The sequence below is a fragment of the Castor canadensis genome, chromosome 5, assembly GCF_047511655.1.
Source record: "Castor canadensis chromosome 5, mCasCan1.hap1v2, whole genome shotgun sequence".
Classification (NCBI taxonomy): Eukaryota; Metazoa; Chordata; class Mammalia; order Rodentia; family Castoridae; genus Castor; species Castor canadensis.
Window position 1 is genome coordinate 100792706 of NC_133390.1, and position 25987 is coordinate 100818692.

At 37.2% G+C, this 25987-nt stretch overlaps 1 long non-coding RNA gene across 1 annotated transcript in view; it reads left to right on the forward strand.

Annotated features, from left to right (window-relative positions):
* LOC141423091 (uncharacterized) overlaps window positions 1–25987 on the forward strand; it is a 63422-nt gene that overhangs the window by 24475 nt on the left and 12960 nt on the right. Inside the window, exons 3-4 of the long non-coding RNA XR_012447746.1 lie at window positions 19066–19213; window positions 19679–19814. This is a non-coding gene — a long non-coding RNA (uncharacterized lncRNA). The remainder of the gene's footprint in view (window positions 1–19065; window positions 19214–19678; window positions 19815–25987) is intronic.

Below are 25987 nucleotides of genomic sequence, written 5' to 3' on the forward strand. Positions count from 1 at the left end.
TCAACATAGTACTGGAATTCCTAGCCAGAACAATTAGGCAAGAAGAAGGAATAAAAGGAATACAAATAGGTAAAGAAACTGTCAAAATATCCCTATTTGCAGATGACATGATCCTATACCTTAAAGACCCAAAAAACTCTACTCAGAAGCTTCTAGACATCATCAATAGCTATAGCAAGGTAGCAGGATATAAAATCAACATAGAAAAATCATTAGCAATTCTATACACTAACAATGAGCAAATGGAAAAAGACTGTATGAAAACAATTCCATTTACAATAGCCTCAAAAAAAATCAAATACCTAGGTGTAAACCTAACAAAAGATGTGAAAGACCTCTACAAGGAAAACCATACACTTCTGAAAAAAGAGATTGAGGAAGACTATAGAAAGTGGAGAGATCTCCCATGCTCATGGATTGGTAGAATCAACATAGTAAAAATGTCGATACTCCCCAAAGTAATCTACATGTTTAATGCAATTCCCATCAAAATTCCAATGACATTCATTAAAGAGATTGAAAAATCTACTGTGAAATTTATATGGAAACACAAGAGGCCACGAATAGCCAAGGCAATACTCAGTCAAAAGAACAATGCAGGAGGTATCACAATACCTGACTTCAAACTATATTACAGAGCAATAACAATAAAAACAGCATGGTACTGGCACAAAAACAGACATGAAGACCAGTGGAACAGAATAGAGGATCCAGATATGAAGCCACACAACTATGAGCAACTTATCTTTGACAAAGGAGCTAAAAATATACGATGGAGAAATAGCAGCCTCTTCAACAAAAACTGCTGGGAAAACTGGTTAGCAGTCTGCAAAAAACTGAAACTACATCCATGTATATCACCCTATACCAAGATTAACTCAAAATGGATCAAGGATCTTAATATCAGACCCCAAACTCTTAAGTTGATACAAGAAAGAGTAGGAAATACTCTGGAGTTAGTAGGTATAGGTAAGAACTTTCTCAATGAAACCCCAGCAGCACAGCAACTAAGAGATAGCATAGATAAATGGGACCTCATAAAACTAAAAAGCTTCTGTTCATCAAAAGAAATGGTCTCTAAACTGAAGAGAACACCCACAGAGTGGGAGAAAATATTTGCCAATTATACATCAGACAAAGGACTGATAACCAGAATATACAGGGAACTTAAAAAACTAAATTCTCCCAAAACTAATGAACCAATAAAGAAATGGGCATGTGAACTAAACAGAACTTTCTCAAAAGAAGAAATTCAAATGGCCAGAAAACACATGAAAAAATGCTCACCATCTCTAGCAATAAAGGAAATGCAAATTAAAACCACACTAAGATTCCACCTCACCCCTGTTAGAATAGCCATCATCAGCAACACCACCAACAACAGGTGTTGGCGAGGATGCGGGGAAAAAGGAACCCTCTTACACTGTTGGTGGGAATGTAGACTAGTACAACCACTCTGGAAAAAAATTTGGAGGCTACTGAAAAAGCTGGACATCGATCTACCATTTGATCCAGCAATACCACTCTTGGGGATATACCCAAAAGACTGTTACTCCAGAGGCACCTGCACATCCATGTTTATTGCAGCACTATTCACAATAGCCAAGTTATGGAAACAGCCAAGATGCCCCACCACTGACAAATGGATTAAGAAAATGTGGTATCTATACACAATGGAATTTTATGCAGCCATGAAGAAGAACGAAATGTTATCATTCGCTGGTAAATGGATGGAATTGGAGAACATCATTCTGAGTGAGGTTAGCCTGGCCCAAAAGACCAAAAATTGTATGTTCTCCCTCATATGTGGACATTAGATCAAGGGTAAACACAACAAGGGGATTGGACTATGAGCACATGATAAAAGCGAGAGCACACAAGGGAGGGGTGAGGATAGGTAAGACACCTAAAAAACTAGCTAGCATTTGTTGCCCTTAATGCAGAGAAACTAAAGCAGATACCTTAAAGCAACTGAGGCCAATAGGAAAAGGGGACCAGGAACTAGAGAAAAGGTTAGATCAAAAAGAATTAACCTAGAAGGTAACACCCACGCACAGGAAATCAATGAGTCAATGCCCTGTATAGCTATCCTTATCTCAACCAGCAAAACCCCTTGTTCCTTCCTATTATTGCTTATACTCTCTCTACAACAAAATTAGAGATAAGGGCAAAATAGTTTTTGCTGGGTATTGAGGGGGGGGAGCGGGAGGGGGTGGAGTGGGTGGTAAGGGAGGGGGTGGGGGCAGGGGGGAGAAATGAACCAATCCTTGTATGCACATATGAATAATAAAAGAAAAATGAAAAAAAAAAAAAACATGGAAAGTCCTCACATTTATAATCTTCCTCAAGAAACTAAAAAACCAAAATAAACCCAAAGCCAAAAGATTAGGAAAATTATAAGTATGAGCAAAAGTCAATGAAGGTGGTAATACAAAATCAATAGAGAAAAATTAATAAAACAAAAGCTGATTCTTTAAAAACAGTAAAATTGACAAACCTCTAGCAAGACTGAAAATAATAACAAGAGAAATCACAAGTCACCACTATTAGGAATGAAGCAAGATATCACTATAGGTACTGAGCCAATATGAAACACAAGAAAGAGAGATTGCAGACAATGTAGCATTCATAAATTTAAATATTTAGAAAAAAGAACCAATTCCTCAAATATCACAAACTACCCAAACTCAACCAAAATGAAAGAGATAATTTAATTTTTCTTTAAGTAATGTGACATTAAAATTGAATTAGTAATTAATAGTCTCCCCCCTCAAAGAAATCTCCACACCTAGATGGTTTCACTAGAGAATTCAACCAAACATTTAAAAATCAACATCAATTTTGTACAAACTTTTCTAGAAAAGAAGGATCATCTTCCAGCCTATTTTATGAGGTCCATAGCATTTTAATACCAAAACCAGAGAAAATACAAGAAAATAACAGACCAAAATTTTTCATGAGCTTAGACGGAACACAAATTCTCACTAAAATATTAACAAATCAGAGGCAATAGTATATAAAAACAATTATATACTGTGACTAGATTAAACTTATTCCAGGGATTAAAGTCTAATTCAGTATCTGAAAATTAATCAATATAGCCTTATCAGTTTATTAAGGAAAAGCATTTGATAAAATTCAATGTGAAATCATAAAAACTCACCAAACTATGAATAAGGGAGAATTACCACATAAGCATTTACAAATAATCTATAACTGTATTTTACTTAAATGTAAAAAGTGAAAGACTTTCCACTTTCACAACTCTTACTCAATATATTATTAGACTTTCTAAGCACTATTACTGGAAGTTATAATGCAAGAAAAGAAATAAAGTATATAGAGATAGGAAAGGAGGAAATTAAAACTTTCCCTATTTGCACCCAATTGGACTGGAAGATTCTATACAATGTAGAAGTCAATTCTCATCAAACAGGTTTAATACAATTCCTATTAAAATCCTAGCACTGCTTCTGTGAGCATAGGTAAAGTTTTATTCTAAAATTTATGTGAAAATGCCCTAGAGTTACTAAAACAATCTTAACAAAGAATAAGGTGAGAAGAATCATTCTATCAACTATTAAGACCTATCATATAGCCAAATAATCAAGACAATGTGGCCTTGGTAGAGGATAGACACATAGATCAATGGTAATACCCATTGAGAGCTTCAAAATAGACCCAGACAAATGTAACTGACTTCTAACAAAGGTAAAACATCAACTAAATGTAGAAAAAACAACTTCTCAACAACTAGTGATGAGATATTGTGCATCCATAGGTGTGTGTGTGTGTGTGTGTGTGAGAGAGAGAGAGAGAGATCTTCAACTAAGCCTCTTATGCCAAACCTAATTCAAAATGGAATATTGACTTAATTATAAAACAAAACTATAAATCTATTAGAAAATAAGTAGGATAAAATCTTTGGGGACCTGGAACTAGGCAAAAGTTCTTAGATGAAACCAAACCATAATCCACAAAATGAAATATCTATGAATTATACCTTAGAATTTAAAACTTTTGCTCCAGGAAAAGACTATGTGAAAAAATGAAATGTCAAGCTAATTAAAGCCAGATGAGCTCCCACCTTCTTCATGGAAGTACACAGATCCCTTCCCCTACTATTAACCAACACTCCTCCTTTCCACTAAAGAAATTCTCCTTTCCACTAAAGAAATTGCTTATTCTTCTAAATTCCAAGATGTTTTCAGTGCTTCACTTCTTTGGAAATTAACATGTACTAGCAATTTGTGATCCATTCATACTTGTGTGTGGTACATCCCTCCAACCCTCCAACAGGTTGTAGGTATAATATGTTTCTTAATGTTTATCAGAATAATTTTGTATATTTAATGTTTGAGGTACAATCTAAACCAAAGAAACTTTTTTTTCCTTTTTTTCATATTTATTTGTCTGTTATTTATTTATTTTAAAGTAGATTTTATTTTTGGAAGTGGGCAACTGAACTAAACAGAACTTTTCAAAGGAAGAAGTTCAAATGGCCAAAAAACACATGAAAAAATGTTCACCATCCCTGGCTATAAAAGAAATGCAAATCAAAACCACACTAAGATTCCACCTTACTCCTGTTAGCATAGCTATTATCAAAAACACCACCAACAACAAATGTTTGCAAGAATGTGGGGAAAAAGGAACCCTCATACACTGCTGGTTAGAATGCAAGCTAGTACAACCACTTTGGAAAACAATATGGAGGCTTCTTCAAAAACTAAATATAGATCTGCCATATGATCCAGCAATCCCACTCCTAGAGATATACCGAAAGGAATGTGACTCAGGTTATTCCATAGGCACCTGCACACCATGTTTATTGCAGCATTATTCACAATAGCCAAGTTATGGAAACAGCCAAGATGCCCCACTACTGATAAATGGATTAAGAAAATGTGGTATTATATACAAATGGAATGTTATTCAGCCACAAAGAAGAATGAAATGAAATTTTGTTATTTGCAAGTAAATATATGGAATTGGAGAACATCATCTTAAGCAAGGTTTGCCAGGCTCAGAAGGGCAAAAATCATATTTCTCCCTCAAATGCAGACCTTAGACCTAAGACAAATTATTGGACATGGGTTACATGCTAAGGGGAGAATGCATACAGGAGGAATAAGGAAAGGTAAGAAATCCAAAACTTGAAAGTGTTTGATGTGCCCATTATAGAGCAGTGAATATAGTAATCTTAAACTGAGAGAGGCCACGATAGGAAGGTGACAAGCGAGTAGTGAAGAGGTCTAGTAGAGATGAATCCATTCAGGTTGTAATACACATGTGCATGGAAGCAATGCTAAGAATCTCTCTGTACAGCTATCTTTATCTCAAGCTAGCCAAAAATGCTACATCTTTCTTATCTTTTATGTTTTCTCTTCAACAAAACTGGAGGAGAAGAGGGCAGAACAGGTTCTGCTTGGAAGCAAGGAGGGTTGGGGAGAGAGGGAGAGGTAGGGGGGAGAAATGGCCCAATGCCATTTACCAAGTTTCCCTTGTTATTAAAATCTTACATTAGCCATGTCTGTTGTTATGTTAGTAAATGAATTGAAAACTGAATGTGAGAGTTCCTCCACCTTCCATTCTTGCCAGCATTTGTTTTTGTTTGTTTTCTCAATAATTGCCATTCTGACCTGGGTGAGATGGAATCTCAATGTAATTTTCATTTTCATTTTCCCCATGGCTAAAGATGGTGAGCATTCTTTATGTACTTATTGGCCATTTGTACTTCTTTTGAGAACTGTCTATTGAATTTATTTGATAATTTATTAATTAGATTATTCTTTTCTTGTTGAATGCACTGTTGATGAGAATGTAAATTAGTGCAGCCACTATGGAAATCAGTATGGCGGTTTCTCAAAAAAAAAAAAAGATAGAATTACCATAGTGTCCTGTAATTCTGCTTCTGGGCATATATCCAAAGGAGTATAAGTCAGTATACAATAGAGATACCTGCAAACCCATGTTTATTGCAGCACTGTTCACAATAGCCAAGCTATAAAATATGCCCAGGTGCCCATCAAATGGTGGATGAAAAAGGATATAGATTGTATATAAATTTGGTATATGTATATATGCAATGGAGTATTATTCAGCTATAAAGAAAGATGAAATTAGATATTTTGCAGGAAAATGTATGGAACTGGAAATCATCATGTTAAGCAAAGTAAGCCAGAATGCAAAAGACAAATAGTGCATGCTGCCTCTCATATGTGAAATCTAGACCTTAAAAAATGAATAATACATGTGTGTAACAGGGACTATTTGGGAATGGAAGCAAGAAGGAGGGGGGATGGCAAAAGGAGAGAGTTAAGGGGATAGTGAATAGAATTGAAGTACTTTATACTTGTGAATGAATACAGAATAATGAAATCCATTTTAAAAGTTGTTTCATTTATTCACTTTTTATTACCATATTATTGTTGTATTGGGGGTACATTGTGACTTTTACAAAAGTTCTTACAATGCATCCTAGTTGAATTCACCTCCTCCATCATTCTCCTTTCTCTCGCCTCCTCCCCATTCCTGGAATATTTTCAACAGGTCTCATTTTTCCATTTTCATACATGAGTACAGAATATTTTCACCGTATTCATCCTCCTACACCCTTTCCTTATATCCTCCCGCCTCCCACTGGTAACAACCCCAGACAGGACCTGTCTTAAAGTTGTTCTAAAAAGGAGGGAAGAAAGAGTAATAAATGGGGTGAATTTGATCCAAGTACATTATATGCAGTATGAAAATATTGCAATGAAACCCCTTTGTACAATTAATAATAAAAAAACTAGATGTAATACTTGAGTACATCTTTTCTAGTAGGAAATTTAATTTGTCTTTTTTTACTTTACTAATATTACATTCAACAGCTATTAAGTTCTGATTGTATTTGGAGGTGTGACTACCAATCAGTTTGATACTCAAAGAAAGAATGGAGATCATTCAAAAAATTGGAAGTTTCTTCTTAGATCTGAATGGTGGATAGGTCGAACTGCTTTCAATAGTTTAAATTTACCTGTGATTTTTTTTCCCTCTTAAAATGGGAAACAAAAATTTTGCTACAAAATTTGCAGTTCTTTGTTCTTTAACTGCCTACACTCAGAAGAAATAACCAACCACCCTCTCAGTTATGTTTCTAACTAGTTTTGACAGATCTAGTCAACTCAGTGCAACTATTCTATATTTCAGATTAAACAATGAATTATTTTACTCTTATGTTCACAGACTTAGAGTTTAGATGGCAAAGACGGTAGGCAGACTAAACTGCCAGTAGTTTATGTCTATTAGTGTTAAAGATAAAACAATGTAACTGGCTTTTTGAAATGTTCAAGAGTATAGAAGTATCCCAAGGCACACTGGGCACAGATTAGGAGGATCAGTTTCAGGCTAGTCCAGGCAAACAGCGAGACTCCATCTTAATGGAAGAATGCTGGGAATGATGGTATATAGCTGTAATCCCAGCCATGGAAGAAAGTACAAAATATGAGGATCACAGTCCAGGCTGGCCTGTGCAAAAAAAATTAGACCCTATCAACAAAATGACCAGAGCAAAAAGGACTGGACAAGTGGCTGAAGTGGGAGAACATCTTCCAAGTCAGCACAAAGCCCTGACCAATACCATGAAAAGAAGGAAGGAAGGAAGGAAGGAAGGAAGGAAGGAAGGAAGGAAGGAAGGAAGGAAGGAAGGAAGGAAGGAAGGAAGGAAAGAAGGAAGGAAGGAAGGAAGGAAGGGTACAGAAGTAAGAAAGGAGCCTTAAAAGCTTAATTTGGGAGCAGTATTTTTTTGTCTAGTGTATTGATCCTTCCCTCTCCTCACCCCAAAAACCAACAAACAAGCAAGTCAAGAGATTTTTGAGATAAGGTGAGAAAGATGGTTGAAGAAAATTAATGCATTATTTCTCAGTGAATAAAGTTGTACCTGTCATTTATTACAAAGGAAATAATACCTGCTGATATTCTGAAAATGGCTAAAATATTAAAAATGATATTGCATTAATCTAGTCTTAAGTCATACCATATTCAGAACTGTATGTAGAGTGAGTTTTATTTTTCTCTTTAGGAATAGTTTAGATTAGTAAGAACTATCCCTTACATTAGTGAGTTACATATGTACAAATTGAAACTATCAATTATGGATGCTGGAAAGCACCATTGTGACATAAAATTAACATCTTAGTAATGTATTAAAATGAATGTAAATGTAGGTTAAAAATCACATTACCCTGAGACTCTTCTTTCACTCTATGTTAAGCTTTGGAGAATTATTTTGGGGGGGTAACTTAAAATCTTTGAAAACACTGCACAGTTCTCTACAAGGCAGAATTATTATTTCATTGAAACTTATTAGTCAGCTTGGCAATTGCTTTTGATTTGGTGGATTGATAACATGGTATAATATATTTACTTACTGTGAAAATATTCATTTCTACAAACTATTTTTTAAAATCATTTTCTAGATAAAATTAATTGTACTAAAATTTTGGGAAATTTTAGTTCCTTTAAAAAAAGTATTAGAAGGAGATCCAAGATGGTGACTGGGACACAGCTGCAGACCGCATGAGCTCCATGAGCCAGGGACTTTGCTGAGAGGCTGGAGACATGCTTGGCTGAGGTAAAGCACCAGGGAGAGCTGAAACTTCAGCACTCTGAACCCCTAGCTTGGGGAAGGCTTCTCCATGCCATGATTTGCTAAAAGAATAACCGGCGCTGAGTGCCAAGCCCGGCTCCATAGGCCCACAGAGCTGCTGCTCTGCAGGCTGTGGGATCTCCCATCCTCCGGCCTGCTCCTCAGCCCTGCTAGGGCCATGCTCCACAAGCCTGCGGGATCTCCCCCAAACTCCCACCCCTCAGGCCTGCATGATTTCCTCTGGGCTGTGCCCCTCAGGGCTGTACAGGCCCACACAATCTCTGCCAGGACAGCGATCCACAGGATTTCTGCTCTACAGGGCTGCATCCCTCAGGAACACCAGGCCCATGCTCCAAAGGCCTGCTAGATTGCCTCAATGACAGGCTTTTGCCTGTAGGCCGGTTGGACCCCACCCACTGGCCACCTGCCACAGGAGGGCTCCAAACCTGCATAGGAGAGACAGACAGGTCTAGACGCTAAAGGAGTAATAGCAGAACTACTAATACTGAAATTCCACTGTTCCTGAACTGGTGATTTTATTTTTATTTTATTTTATTTTTTGCCTTCCTTTAAAGGATTGGCTGCTTGGTTTGCTCTTTACCATCTCTCCCTGCTGTTTTCCTTGGTTCTCTCTCTCTTTTTTTGTTTTTTCCTTCTATTTCTCTTTCTTTCTCTTTTTTCTCCTTCTTCCTTGGTTTTGTTAGTTTCACTACTGTAACTCAGCTAACACTAAATTGCACATAGTCCAGGGACAGAAATGGTATCAAGTGGAAGGTAGCACATATGCACAGGAAATCAATGTGAGTCAACTCCCCGTATAGCTATCCTTATCTCAACTAGCAAAAACCCTTGTTCCTTCCTATTATTGCTTATACTCTCTCTTCAACAAAATTAGAAATAAGGGCAAAATAGTTTCTGCCAGGTATTGAGGGGGTAGGGGGAAGAGGGAGGGGGCGGAGTGGGTGGTAAGGGAGGGGGTGGGGGCAGGGAGTAGAAATGACCCAAGCATTGTATGCACATATGAATAATAAAACAATAAAATTTTTTTTAAAAAAGTAGAAATATGGGAAAATGAAAAAGGGATGGTAACCATTCTCTTCCCAAAAATAAATTAGTACAGGATTCAGAGGGAAATGAAGAAAACAGATACCCAGATCCAGACTCTACAAAACAAAGATAAACTATGCCAAAGAACCTGATGAAGCCCACAAGGGCAAACTGATAGAGGAAATCCTGCAAGTAATCACTGATAATTTCATGGAAACATTACTAGACATGGTCAACCAAACCATACAAGAGGCACTCAAGAAATTCCAAGAGGACAAATATAAAGAATATGAGAAAACACAGAAACAAATAAATGAAATCATAGGAGCCCTAAATAAAAAACAAAATGAAACAAAATACCATAAATAGAGAGATAAATGAATTAAGGACAAAAATTGACAACATTAAAGAGGAAGTGACCCACGATATGGAAAACCTCAGAAAAAAGAATGAAATAGAAATACAAAACAAAATGGAAGGCCACTCCAGCAGAATAGAACAAACAGAAGACAGAATCTCAGAACTTGAAGATGAAATGGTTATTAAAGGAAAAAACCAAAGAACTATTAGTCAAACAACTCAAGACCTGTGAAAGGAATATGCAAGAACTCACTGACTCCATTAAAAGACCAAACCTGAGAATCATTGGCATTGAAGAAGGAGAAGAGGTGCAAGAAAAAGGAATGCATAATATATTCAACAAAATAATAACAGAAAATTTCCCAAATCTAGACAAAACTATGCCCATCCAGGTACAGGAAGCCTCCAGAACACCAAACACACTTGACCAAAATAAAACTACCCCATGACATATTATTATTAAACAACAAGCACACAGACTAGAGAAAGAATATTGAAGTCTGTAAGAGAGAAAAAACAAATAACATACAAAGATAAACCCACCAAAATCACAGAAGATTTCTCCAGGGAAACCTTAAAAGCAAGAATAGCATGGAGTAAGGTCTTCTGGGCACTAAATGAAAATAACTTCAACCCTAGGATACTCTACCAAGGAAAACTATCATTCGAAACAAATGGAGCAATAAAAGTCTTCCATGATAAGCAGAAACTAAAATAATATATGACCACCAAGCCACCACTACAAAAGATTCTCCAAGGAATTGTGCACACAGAAAGTGAAAGCAACCAAACCATGAAAGGGCAGGCAATACCAAACCACAGGAGAAGAAAAGGCAAGAAAGTAGAGTAACATTGATTCAGCTACATACAATCAAACCCTTAAACAACAAAGACAATTAAATGACAGGGATCACCACGTACCTATCAATACTAACACCAAACATTAATGGACTTAATTCCCCCATCAAAAGACACTGATTGGAAAACTGGATTAAAAAGGAGGATCCAACAATCTGCTACCTACAGGAGACCTACCTCATCAACAGAAACAAGCACTGGCTGAGAGTGAAAGGCTGGAAGAAGATTTACCAAGCCAATGGCTCCCATAAACAGGCAGGGGTAGCAATACTTATCTCAGATAAAGTAGACTTCAAACTTCAAACTTACAATGAACAAGGTAAAGAAGGACACTCTATACTAATAAAAGGGGAAATACACCAAAAGGAAATAACAAATACCAACCTATATGCACCCAACATCAATGTACCCAATTTCATCAAACATACTCTGTGGGACCTAAAAACATACATAAACTCCAACACAGTGGTAGTGGGAGACCTTAATACCCCCCTATCACCAATAGATAGGTCATCCAAACAAAAACTCAATAAAGAAATCCTAGAACTAAATCACACCATAGATCAAATGGACCTAGCTGATGTCTACAGAATATTTCACCCAACTGCTGCACAATATACATTCTTCTCAGCAGCTCATGGAACCTTCTCCAAAATTGATCACATCTTAGGGCACAAAGCAAGCCTCAGAAAATATAAGAAAATAGAAATAATCCCATGCATTCTATCTGACACCAATGCATTAAAACTAGAACTCAACAACAAAAACACCAGTAAAAAACATGCAAACTACTGGAAGTTGAACAACACATTGCTCAATGATCAATGGGTTATTGATGAAATAAAAGAGAAAATTTAAAGGCTCCTGGAAGTTAATGAAAATGAAAACACAACCTACCAGAACCTATGGGACACAGCAAAGGCTGTCCTAAGAGGAAAGTTTATGGCCATGAATGCATATATTAAAAGATCAGAAAGATCTCAAATCAATGATCTAATACTGCAGCTCAAACTCCTAGAAAAACAAGAACAAGCAAACCCCAAAACAAGCAGAAGAAGAGAAATAATTAAGGGCTGAAATCAATGAGATAGAAATAACAACAAAAAGATTACAAAGAATTAATGAAACAAAAAGCTGGTTCTTTGAAAAATAAATAAGATTGACAGACTCCTGGCAAACTTGACTAAAATGAGGAATGAAAAAACTCTCATCAGTAAAATCAGAAATGCAAAAGGGGAGAGAACAACAAATACCATGGAAATCCAGGAAATGATCAGAGACCACTTTGAGAGCCTATACTCTAATAAATTTGAAAAATTTGAAGAAATGGACAGATTTCTAGATACTTATGACCATCCAAAACTGAAATAAAAGGACATTAATCACCTGACTAAATCTATAACACAAAGCGAAATTGAAGCAGCAATTAAGAGTCTCCCAAAAAAGAAAAATCCAGGACCTGATGGATTCTCTGCTGAATTCTATAAGATGGTTAAAGAAGAACTTATACCAACCCTCCTTAAACTGTTCTATGAAACAGAAAAGGAAGAAACACTGCCTAACTCATTTTATGAAGCCAACATTACTCTCATCCCAAAACCGGACAAAGGCACGTCCAAAAAAGAAGTATAGGCCAATCTCCTTAATGAATATCAATGCAAAACTCCTCAATAAAATAATGGCAAACTGAATCCAACAACATATCAGAAAGATCATACACCATGACCAAGTTGGCTTCATCTCAGGAATGCAAGGGTTGTTCAACATACACAAATCTATAAATGTAATACAGCACATTAATAGAAGCAAAGAAAAAAACCACTTGATCATCTCAATAGATGCAGAAAAAGCCTTTGATAAGATCCAACACCACTTCATGATAAAATCTCTAAGAAAACTAGGAATAGAAAGAATGTACCTCAACATTGTAAAGGCTATAAATGACAGACCTACAGACAACATCATAATTAACGGTGAAATTTTGAAACCATTCCCCCTAAAATCAGGAACGAGACAAGGGTGCCCACTATCCCACTCCTATTCAACATAGTACTGGAATTTCTAGCCAGAGCAATTAGGCAAGAAGAAGAAATAAAAGGAATACAAATAGGTAAAGAAACTGTCAAAATATCCCTATTTGTAGATGATATGATCCTATACCTTAAAGACCCAAAAAACTCTACCACAAAACTCTTAGACACCATAAACATATACAGCAAGGTGGTAGGATAAAAAATAAACTTACAAAAATCATTAGCTTTTCTATATACCAACAACAAACAAACTGAGAAGGAATACATGGAAACAATTCCACTTACAATAACTTCAAAAAAAAATCAAATACCTAGGAGTAAATTTAACAAAAGATGTGAATGACCACTACAAGGAGAATTACAAACCCCTGAAGAAAGAGAACAAGAAAGACTATAGAAAGTGGAGAGATCTCCTGTGCTCATGGATTGGCAGAATCAGCATAGTAAAAATGGCTATACTACCATATTATCATCTGTAAAGTAGAGCCACATGTGATATGCACATGTGCATATAATGTCAAAATGATACAATATGCTGAAAACACGCAATATTAAGAACACACATGAGGAGAAATGTAGTGGACAAGAGTTTGCCATGGTAAGAGGGAATTTCATTTTAACTTGAGTTTCTCATAATGGCAATAATGTATTGCTTCTAATATTTTAATAATAAAAGAAGTTTATATAGGAATCATAAAAAGTAATGAAATTTTATACACTGGCTACTCTTTTTGTCACTTCTCCTCCTTCTAATTCTAGAAAATAACCCACTTCTTTATTTATTATAACAGCACTGGTTTTTTTCCTATGCCCTTTAAATATTTCCTTAGGGTACAGTCTTAGACATCTCATCTATCCTTTCCTCAGATCACTCATCTCATCTACATCCCTTATTTCCCCATTCAACATCCAGGTTAAGATTCTCTCACACTGGGAGAAAATATTTGCCAGTTATACATCAGACAAGGGACTGATAACCAGAATATACAGGGAACTTAAGAAACTAAACTCTCCCAAAATCAATGAACCAATTAAGAAATGGGCAACTGAACTAAACAGAACTTTTTCAAAAGAAGAAATTCAAATGGCCAAAAAACACAAGAAAAAATGCTCATCTCTGGCCATAAAGGAAATGCAAATCAAAACCACACTAAGATTCTACCTTACCCTTGCTAGAATAGCCATCATCAAAAACACCACCAACAACATGTGTTGGCGAGGATGTGGGAAAAAAGGAACCCTAATCCACTGCTGGTGGGAAAGCAAGCTGGTGAAACCACTGTGGAAAAAAATTTGGAGACTTCTTAAAAATTTAAACACAGACCTGCCATGTGATCTAGCAATCCCACTTGTGGGGATATACGCAAAGGAATGCAACACAGGTACTCCAGAGGCACCTGCACACCCATGTTTATTGCAGCACTATTTACAATAGCCAAGTTATGGAAACAATCAAGATGTCCCACTACTGATGAATGGATCAAGAAAATGTGGCACTTGTGCACAATGGAATTTTACCCAGCCAAGAAGAAAAATGAAATCTTATCATTTGCAGGTAAATGGATGGAACTGGAGAACATCATTCCGAGAGGTCAGCCGGGCTCAGAAGACCAAAAATCATATGTTCTCCCTCATATGTGGACTTTAGATCTAGGGCAAATACAGCAATGTTGTTGGACTTGGGTCACATGCTAAGGGGATAACACATATGGGAGGTATGAGGATAGGTAAGAAACCCAAAACATGAAAGTGTTTGATGTCACCACTGAAGAAGAGCTAATACAGAAAACTTAAAGTGACAGAGGTCAACACGAGAAGGTGACTAGAAAGTACTGAAGGGGTCTGGTAGAGGTGAACCAATGTCAGTCGTAATACACATGTGCATGGAAGCAATGCTAGGAATCTCTCTGTAGAGCTGGCCTTATCTCAACTAGCAAAAATGCTATGTCTTTCTTATTATTGCTTATTTCTACTCTTCAACAGAACTGGAGAAAAGCACAGAACAGGTTCTACCTAGAAGTGTGGGGGGAGGGGAGAAGAGGGTGGCACCGGGGGCAGGGGGGAGAAATGACCCAAACAATGTATGCACATATGTACATGTGAATAAATGAATAATGAAAGAAGTATAAATTGTCATTAGCTGTCTCTCATAAAAGTACTTATTCATGTTTACTTAGATAATATAGTTGATGGAAATGATAAAAGTTTTAACATCCTGTGAATGCAGTATATTTAAGAGAATAAACATTTTATAAAAATCAAAAAGAAAATCTGACTTACTATGGAAGATTTATTATAATTAATGAATAAATTTTGTATGTTATTAACTAAAAGTCCATTTTTTTATTTCTTTAGTTTTTACTTGTTGTCTTTTCCTGTTTATCAGATCACATCCAGGATACATTACTTTTACTAGTCATGTCTTTGTAGACCTTTCTTTGCTGTAACAACTTTTCAGACATTCCCAAGAAAATCTTTTAGAAATTTTAATAATGAGATAATTTTTCTCTTATGAATTATCTAAGATATGTGCTTTCTTATAAAGATCTTTTATCTTTATTAACTGTATCATAATTCTAATGGGTGAAGAAACTCAGGTAAGGAACTGACCAGGGGCCTTGAGACTACATCTTCTCAGCCTACGTGGTCGTGCTCTAACAAGAAACTAAAGAGTAGAAATCTTTTTCCAGTCTGAGGGCAATGAGCTGATCATTCCTTCTACTTTCACCTCTACCATCAAGGTCCCACATTTTGTCAGCAGGTTATTTATTGCACAAAACACCTAGCTAAGGTGGATGGCATACAGACAACCTCTACTCCATAAGCTACATACCCATGGATTGCATCTTCCTGTAGGAACTGCTTTTATCCAATTTGCACAAAGGTGACATTTGGGCTGGTTGAACCTGGGGATTCCAAGCACAATCAGTTGTACTGTCCAATTATTTCTTAAATTACCATGTTTCTCCAATGCCCAGCCTGTATCATTGTCCCTGTCAAATGAATCATTGCAATCACCTTATAACTGTTATGTAAAAACTCCTTTAGCATAACATATGAAACCTTTTGCTGTCTAATCTGAGTTTACCTTATTGGCTACATCTACCTTTGCTATTCAAAATGTGCCCATGATTGAGCCCATGGGATGATTTGAACACAACAAGCTCTTTGGTGCTGCTAGAAAATGGAGCCAAAGAAGCCCAAGAGAAACCTGGAGAATCTGAGGTCAAAGGGACCATCATCCCTTCCTAGATGAAGCCAAGGGAATTATGAAGACAATGTTTATTGGTGTACCATGTGATTGCAGTAAACAATGGCACAGTAGCTGCTGAAAGAGAGGTAGGCTCCAAGAAACTCTGTGCTCAGAAATAAGAGTTCATTGGTGATTTCTGAAGGTCAATGTTAAAAGAACAGACAGAAACAAAAACATGTTAGCTAAAGACATCAGTGCATAGGGCTAGTGAGCCCTCCCTGTTGAGATGCATCATCACAGTCAAAACCCAGTCCTCAGACCTTACAGAGGTAGAGGAACAGCAAAGTGACTGAGATTAAGTTTTCACCACCAAATGCAATGGAGGTTTAAGAAGGATATTAATCATGTTACAGAAAAAACTTAGAATTCTTGGCCAATCATAGGCTCAACTACAAATCATTACTAATTCCAATACTTATTAATGTTCCTGGGACATGAATGTTTATTGAAAGAGTGAATAAGACTCCTAATAATTATTTTAAGCCATGTACAAATTATGAAATCTTCATGCCAGCCATTTATTTTTTGCTGACATTCTATGTCCCCCACTAGGTGGAGCCACCATCTAGGTCTTTATTTTCTGGGTTATTACAGATTTTTTTTCTTCTCAGTGACCCATGCTTTCATGTATGCTATTTGCAGAATTCTATCTTATCCATTATTTCTCTAGACTCTTTTATGTTTCTTTCATATATAAAACTGCTGGGATGTTTTTCCCTAATCTTTCCAAGGCTCCCTGTGTAATTGCTGGTGAAAAAAGCTTGAAGAATCTTGCTGCAACTCATTTAAATACCAGAGCTGCAAAAAGAAAGAAAGAAAAAAATCATAAATAAACACCAGAGAAGCTACTGTAAACATGTCCCATCTCTTAAAAATACTCTCTGGATATAAATGCTGAAAGATTTCTCTCCCCTTTGCATATAGTTTCGGGGATCACTTTTAGGCTTCCATCCTTCATGTCTATATCAGAAGTAATATTAAGATGTTAATCTAAAATTTTTTAAAGTGTTTTATTTAGGTTTGTTCAATTTTTGGATAGGGACATAGGAAAGTAACTATGAGCAATTCCTAAACAACTAGAAACATTTACTTTGAAAACAAGCTTCTCCAAATGTAATTTATAAAACTGGGCATTGTCATTCATTCACCCTCTAAAAATTAAGCTTTAAAAAAATCTGTTTTTTGGGGCTGGGATGTAGCTCGGTGATACAGCACTTGCCTAGCATGCATTAGGCCCTGGGTTCAATCCCAACACCAAAAAAGAAAAGACAAAAAAAAAATCTGTTTTTACTCAAAGGTGAATAAGGTACTAGAAAGATTAGTTTTAGAATTCTGGAAAGAAGAGCATGAAAAGGCTTTAATGTGTCTAATTCTTCTTTCCTGGACACTGGGAGAATATGCTGATGGCCTCACTGAGTCATTGCCAGTGAGCTTTGTGGAATTTGTTGGTTCTGAGGATAGTGTTGTCCTCATTTTAGTCTACTTTCTCTGCTGAGGGATCATCCCAGGTAATTTTTGCCACCCACAGGTTCTAGGACCAGAGGCTGCTCCCATTTGATTCCCTAGTCTCTCTCCAAACCAGAACTCATTATTACACATAGATCTGGGAGGCAGCGAGCTACCAGGCATCTGGACCTGGTGCGGCCCAGGAAACTCATATGCAGCAGGCCCATGATGTGGTTCTGCCACTTCTCCTCCCCATTCTTTATCTGGGCAATGACACCACCATCCACCCAGGACAGAAAGCTGGGAACTCCCTGCAAATAGTCTTTCTCCCTCTTCCAACACCTAACCCACTATCCTCCACCTCTGCCATTTGTGTCTGCTCTACATCTCTTGTCCACTCTTTCCACTCTATTCCCAACATCTTTCTCTTGGTTAAAGCCCACATCAGTTCTCACTAGGAGTATTGCTGCAGGCTTTTAACAAATTTCCCTACCTTACCACCCTCCAACTGACCACCCCACAGTTCCCAAATTAGTCTTTCCAAAACGCACATGTGATTATGTAATTAGCTGCTATATGTATACTCTATTCTAGCTCTAGAATAAAAGTCCAAAGTCTTCCCAGGGATCCTGAGTCAACACCTGCCGACCTCTCAAATAACAGCCACCACTGCTCTTGACCTGGACTCTGCATTCTAGCCTTCAAAACTACTTGTGTAGCAAGACATGGTCGTTCACACCTTTAATCCCAGCACCCAGGAGGTTGAGGCAAAAGGATCGAGAGTTCAAGGCCAGCCTGGGCTACATAACAAGACCCTGTCTCAAACAAAACAAAACAAATACTACTGTGTTCACAAAGGGACTCTACACTTTCATGTTCACATTATTTTAATATTTGTGAACATCTTTTCTCTAAATATCCTTTTCTTTCCTTTTTCTACTTCCATTTAGAAAACTCTGATCATTCTTAAAGACCCAGATTATCTCCCAGATTGACCACCCTTTCTCTTTCCTTATCTTGTATATAAATGTATTACATTGTTGTCATAGTTTAATGCCAGTACTCTGATTTCCCTAATAACAGAAGCAATTTGGTTTTTGTCTTCTTTAGTGATAAACACTGTGCTTAGCCCTAGTCAATACTCAGAATATCTCTAACAATGAATGAATGAATGGTCATAGTATTAATTATAGAAATTTACTGCTGGCCTAATAAGACACTATCCTAAAACTTCGTGGACATTACCACATTAAATTCTCTCACTGGCCAATGGAGGAAGTTCTGTAATTATCCTGTCCTTCAGATTATGTATTTCAGAAGTTAGGGATTCACCTTGGCAGAAGCAATATATGTAAGTGAGGAACTCAGAGTCTTTGCTTGGTTTGCCTGACTAGAGCTTAATATCTTAACCTCAAATCTGTGTTTCTTCCCCAAAGGTTGAATATGAGGAAATACTACTCTAAATTATACACAAAAAAAATTTTAAAAGAAGACCATGGAATCTACAAACTATTTCTTGTGAATATGATACTGATTCCAGGAAAAACACAAGAGTTTCTATCAAGCATCGTCTACAGATACTTAGTAAGAGGAGTATTGTTTTTCTCTCTCTTAAAAAATATTCTTATTGGTACATAATAGGTGTACAGGGAGTTTTATTGTGACATTTCCGTCCCAAACTAACTTCCTTCTTTACTGAGGAGCAGAATTGCTTCACTGAAAAGCCAGGAAAATAAAGTTGGTATATGTAGGTGTGAAACTCCAACATTCTTCCCTGCCCTGCTGCCATACGGAGTACCCATGCCATTTTGGGTGTTGATTGCAGTTTTAGGGGTGAGGACTAATTTTCTCCAAACACTGGAATATGAGAATAACATTTGCAGTGTTTGATAAATTTTCTGGTTTCCATGCCCAGATAGTCTGAATCAGTAAATCTAGAGGCCAGAAGTCTGCCCAAGATTTTGTGACAATATCACAGCCATGGTTGATCCTTGCCTTGATCCCTTCCTACCTCTGCATTCTAATAAATGTTCTTATTATTCATTTCAGGTTTATTTGGCACTCCTTCCTTGCAGGCATAAAATACATTACCCAAAATAGCTTGGCAGATCAAGGAGTTACAAAGAAATGAGACAAAAATTCCTTTTAGACGAAATGAAGATCTGATATGGTGCATCTCATACAGGTAGGCTAGCACCACCCTTTCAGAAATACATGTTCAAACCAAATATGAGTAGCCATCATTTTGCCAGGAGCTTTAGCTTAAGGTAAACAGTATCAGATATTATACTAATGGTGGTTAGTAGTCCAGATACAGGTGTTCAGGGGACCAACCATCCCTGTGTGTCCAGGACTTTCTTGATTTTAGGACTAAAAGTTCCATGTCTCAGGAAATCCTTTACTCTCCAGCAAATCAGGTTTGTTGGTCAGTCTTAAAGTGATCTTAGAGGTTTTCCTGGTCAGACTGAAAGAGGAGTCTTCTATTTATATTTTCTCTCCTTAACACTTTTTCTCTGGACAAAAGCAAAAAACTATGTCCCCTCATTATTACCAGCATTCATCTTATAACTTGAAAGGAAGTTGGCCTGAGAAAAGTGCATGGGAGAAGATATAGCCAAACTTCAAACAGCAAAATCCATCACACCATGCCCTCCCTACCTCTGTGTGTTAGTAATAATAAACCTGTTGTTTATTGTAGGTTAATTTAGCATTCCATATTTGCAGGCAAAAATGTCCTAACCAAGACAACTTGGCAGATTAGAATGCTACAAAATAGAACAAACCTCCATTTAGACAAAATGAAGGTGTGGACTTAGAATCAGGATGGTGCTTAGGTAAATCATTACTTTTGAGTACAGAGAAAGAAATCCTCTGGAGTCTATCGTATTGAAAGTTATGGAAAAAGTGTGTGTGAACTTGAGTCAATATGTAAAATATTCACCCATAGTTGGCACAATAGCCTAAATCTAACAAGATGAAATTTAATAGGTACACATGTCATTAAAAGCCCTAATTTTAGGCTCCAAGCAGTAATTAATTTCACAAGTACAAGATGAAGGAAGCATGGTTTAATCATAGCACATGTGAAAGATTTAAGGATTTTGTTTGACCGTAAGCTGAATGCAAGCTAACATTATGATGTGATTGCCAAAACTGCTCATGTGATTGCAGGCTACCACACCAGATGCATAACAAAGATTCCCACTGGCTACACCAGCTGCAGTAACCCTTAAAAGCTGGGGTTTTCTGCTTTTGCAATCACCTGTGCTCTCCCTTTCAATCCATGAGAATTCTTGATACCCTTCTTTACTTTCTGGGGATTCTTTAGGTTGTCTTTTTATGAACTTTCTTTTGGAGAATTTTCTCAACCCTAGGTTAATTTAGCTGTCTGATGTCTCTAGACTCTGATGTCTAAGCCTCTAAAGACTAAAGAGAAGCAGATAACTAAATGCCACAAACTCACCTACATTGTCCCCAGACAGGCCTTCAAAACTATATGGTAACTTTTCGTTTTTCCAAAGCAGGGCTCAGTCCCTGTCCCCAATTGCCTTCATGCCTCTCAAGACACACAGCCCATTTCTCCCTGCAGAAGCTTGCATCTTTCTTCATGAAAACGTAATGGGACTTACACAGCCTTTGTCTTTATCTACTCTCTCAGGACCTCAGTACATGATGTTCTGGGTATGTGCATGGAGTATTCATTCTAAAATGAGTCCCTGATACTTACAGAGACCAGCAACTATCTCCAGGTAGTCATCCTCTGAGTATCTCCAAGTTTTCTATAGATGCCTTTGGTCCTCAGACCTCCACCACTGCAGCATGAAGAACCTAGAGCCAGGAAAAGCAGATCATGTGCCTCCTTTCAGAGGAGCTATAAATTAATGCCTTATCTTTCTTCCCATCTCCTCTTTATCTCCAAAAAAAACCTCTGTCTCCTTTCTCATTTCATCAAACCCAAAGTTCAGCTGGAAACCAACTCATATAACTGATTACTCTGTGCCTTTTCTCCAGTTATACCATGCCCAACTATGCCTGTAGTCTAGCCACCAACACATCTCAGGCCCATAATGAGTCTCCCCCCATGCAGAAAAACTAGAGGCCAACAAAGAAGTCAAATTCCCAACTTTTCACATTTGAGTGTCTCTCTCCTGCTTTCCCAGCTCAGTGGATAGGGCTCTCTCTCCTCCTGTCTTCATCAAGGCTCTGTGTCCAATACCTCTCACCTCTTCAGAGCTCGATTCTCTCTGAAATCTCCAGTCTTTTTCTTTTTGAGCATTTTCTTTTAAGCATATACACACATTTATGTCTCTACAGTCCACCCCCCCTTTAAATAATAGGATGAGAAATTTATGAAGAAAATCTTTTCACCCAATAACTAATAAAAATGTGCCTCATAGTAAAATTTGGTATTTCACTCCTCTCCCTCAGTGACTTCACATCTTTCTTTCTCTTTTTAGCATAATAACTGAGATTGGCTAATTAAGGACAAACTTTTATTTTTCCTTTTCTAGTTTTTTTTCTTTTCCTCTCTCTACTTTCTTTTTTTTCCCCTCTCCTTTTATTTTATCATTTTTACATTTACTTATATGCATGTACATTGTTTATGCCACTTCTCCTCCACCCCCCTACCCCTGCTTCCAGGCAGAACCTATTCTGCCTTCTTCTCTGATTTTGTTGAACAGAAAACATAAGAGATGAAAAGAAGGACATATTGTCTTTGCTAGTTCAACCTCAGATTAATATAGCTACCTGCTTTCTATACTCACTTTTGATCTCTCTGTCGTCGGTCTCTCTACATCTCTGTGTGTATGTGTCACGTGATGTCAGGTGAATAGAAACAGAGAGCAAACATTTCTTTTATATCTTTTCCCTTCTCCTTTACAGTACTGAGATTGAATTACCCGAAAGATAATATAGGTTAATTTCTTGCCCCTTGAGCACTTTAACAGAGCCTCAAAGGTTTTCAGAGCCACTATACCTTACTATGGACAACCACAGAGTTCCTCTGATCCTGTAAGTCTAGACAGTCCATTCTGTATGTTCCTGTGGGAGGAACACTGAAACATCTGTGTCCTCTCTATACGTCAGTCCCCTGGGCCTCCACAGAAAGGCTGTGGTCACCCCCAACAAGCAGAGGATACACATAGAGCCCCCTGAGTCACAGTCTCTCTTCCATCAGCATAGGCCTGCCAACTTTCCTACATGACAACCCTCGCCTTCTAAGCTTCTGCCCAGCTTCCAATATCCCCTTCCCACCTCTCCTCAATCAAGGCTATGCAACTTCCCCTCCCCACCCTGCTCTACAGTAACGTCTTTCACTAAGGTGTCCAGTGGCCTCTGTGTTGCTAAATTCAATTAACATTTTTTAGGTCTTTATAATTTGGATTCCTTGTAATATTATTGGCTGGGTTTTATCTTTTCTGGGAACTCTCTTCCTTGGTTCCCATGAAATCACCTGCAGTAATTCTTTCTATGTCACAGGCCACTTACTCCCAGTTTCCTTGGTTGCTGTCTCTTTTTCCCTTAAGAATTGGTGTTCTCCAAGATTCTGGTCTTTCTCCTCTTCTCATATTTTATCCCATGTTCTTTCTCCTGGTCTCAATTACCACCTATCAATTGTTACATTCCAAAACTGACCTCTCTTTATTTTTTTTTAATTTTTTTTCCATTTTCAGTTTATTTTATTATTTTAATTTATTTATTTTTTTATTATTCATATGTGCATACAATGCTTGGGTCATTTCTCCCCCCTGCTCCCACCCCTTCCCTTACCACCCACCCTGCCCCCTTCTCCCCCCACCCCCTCGATACTCAGCAGAAACTATTTTGCCCTTATCTCTAATTTTGTTGAAGAGAGAGTATAAGCAATAATAGGAAGGACCAAGGGTTTTTCCTGGTTGAGATAAGGATAGCTATACAGGGAGTTGACTCACATTAATTTCCTGTGCATGTGTGTTACCTTCTAGGTTAATTCTTCTTGATCTAACCTTTTCTCTAGTTCCTGGTCCTCTTCTCCTATTGGCCTCAGTTGCTTTTAAGATATCTGCTTTAGTTTCTCTGCATTGAGGGCAACAAATGCTAGATAACTAATTAGGTACCTTACTTATCCTCATATCTCTCTTGTGTGCACTCGCTTTTATCTTGTGATCAAATTTCAATCACCTTGTTGTATTTGCCCTTGATCTAATGTCTGCATATGAGGGAGAATAAGATTTTTGGTCTTTTGGGCCAGGCTAACTTCACTCAGAATGATGTTCTCCAATTCCACCCATTTACCAGTGAATGATAACATTTCGTTCTTCTTCATGGCTGCATAAAATTCCATTGTGTATAGATACCACATTTTCTTGATCCATTTGTCAGTAGTGGGGCATCTTGGCTGTTTCCATAACTTGGCTATTGTGAATAGTGGTGCAATAAACATGGGTGTGCAGGTGCCTCTAGAGTAACCTGTGTCACAGTCTTTTGGGTATATATATCCCCAAGAGTGGTATTGCTAGATCAAATGGTAGATCAATGTTTAGATTTTTAATTAGCCTCCAAATTTTATTCCAGAATGGTTGTACTAGTTTACATTCCCACCAACAGTGTAAGAGGGTTCCTTTTTCCCCGAATCCTCTCCAACAGAGGATGTTGCTAAAGAGGTGGTGTTGCTAATGATGGCTATTCTAAAAGGGGTGAGGTAGAATCTTAGTGTGGTTTTAGCTTGCATTTCCTTTATTGCTAGAGATGGTGAGCATTTTTTCATGTGTTTTTTGGTCATTTGAATTTCTTCTTTTGAGAAAGTTCTGTTTAGTTCACTTGCCCATTTCTTTATTGGTTCATTAGTTTTGGGAGAATTTAGTTTTTTAAGTTCCCTCTATATTCTGGCTATCAGTCCTTTGTCTGATGTGTAGCTGGCAAATATTTTCTCCCACTCTGTGGGTGTTCTCTTCAATTTAGAGACCATTTCTTTTGTTGAGCAGAAGCTTTTTAGTTTTATGAAGTCCCATTTATCTATGCTATCTCTTAGTTGCTGTGCTGCTGGAGTTCCGTTGAGAAAGTTCTTACCTATATCTACTAATTCTAGAGTATTTCCTACTCTTTCCTGTATCAACTTTAGAGTTTGTGGTCTGATATTAAGATCCTGATGATTTCCTGGACTTCCATGGTGTTTTTTGTTATCTCCCCTTTTGCATTCCTGATTCTACTAATTTGGGTTTTTTCTCTCATTATTTTAGTCTGGTTTGCCAAGGGTCTGTCGATCTTATTTATTCTTTCAAAGAACCAACTTTTTGTTTCATTAATTCTTTGTATGGTTTTTTTGGTTTCTATTTCATTGATTTCAGCTCTTATTTTTATTATTTCTCTCCTTCTATTTGTTTTGGGATTTGCTTGTTCTTGTTTTTCTAGGAGTTTGATATGTATTATTAGGTCATTGATTTGGGATCTTTCAGTCTTTTTAGTGTATGCACTCATGGCTATCAACTTTCCTCTCAGGACTGCCTTTGCTGTGTCTCATAGGTTCCGGTAGATTGTGTTTTCATTTTTAGTGACTTCAAGGAACTTTTTAATTTCCTCTTTTATTTCATCAATGACCCATTTTTCATTAAGTAATGAGCTATTCAGTTTCCAGCTGTTTGCATGTGTTTTGTCTTTACTTTTGATGTTGAGTTCTAGTTTTATTGCATTGTGATCAGATAGTATGCATGGTATAATTTCTATTTTCTTATATTTGCTGAGGCTTGCTTTGTGCCCTAGGATATGATCTATTTTGGAGACGGTTCCATGGGCTGCTGAGAAGAATGTATATTGTGTAGAGTTGGGAAATGTTCTGTAGACATCAACTAGGTCCATTTGATCTATAGTATATTTTAGATCTTGGATTTCTTTATTGATTTTTTGTTTGGATGAACTATCTATTGATGATAATGGGGTGCCCCACAACCACTGTGTTGGAGTTAATATATGCTTTTAGGTCTTTCAGGGTATGTTTGATGAAACTGGGTGCATTGACATTGGGTGCATATAGGTTGATAATTGTTATTTCCTTTTGGTCTATTTCCCCTTTTATTAGTATGGAATGTCCTTCTTTATCTCATTTGATCAATGTAGGTTTGAAGTCTACTTTGTCAGAGATAAGTATTACTCCTGCCTGTTTTCGGGGGCCATTGGCTTGATAAATCTTCTTCCAGCCTTTCATCCTAAGCCTATGTTTATTTCTGTTAGTAAGATGGATCTCCTGTAAGCAACAAATTATTGGATCTTCCTTTGTAATACAGTTCATCAAACAGTGCCTTTTGATGGGTGAATTAAGTCTGTTAACATTAAGTGTTAGTACTGATAGCTATGTGATGATTCCTGTCATTTAGTTGTCTT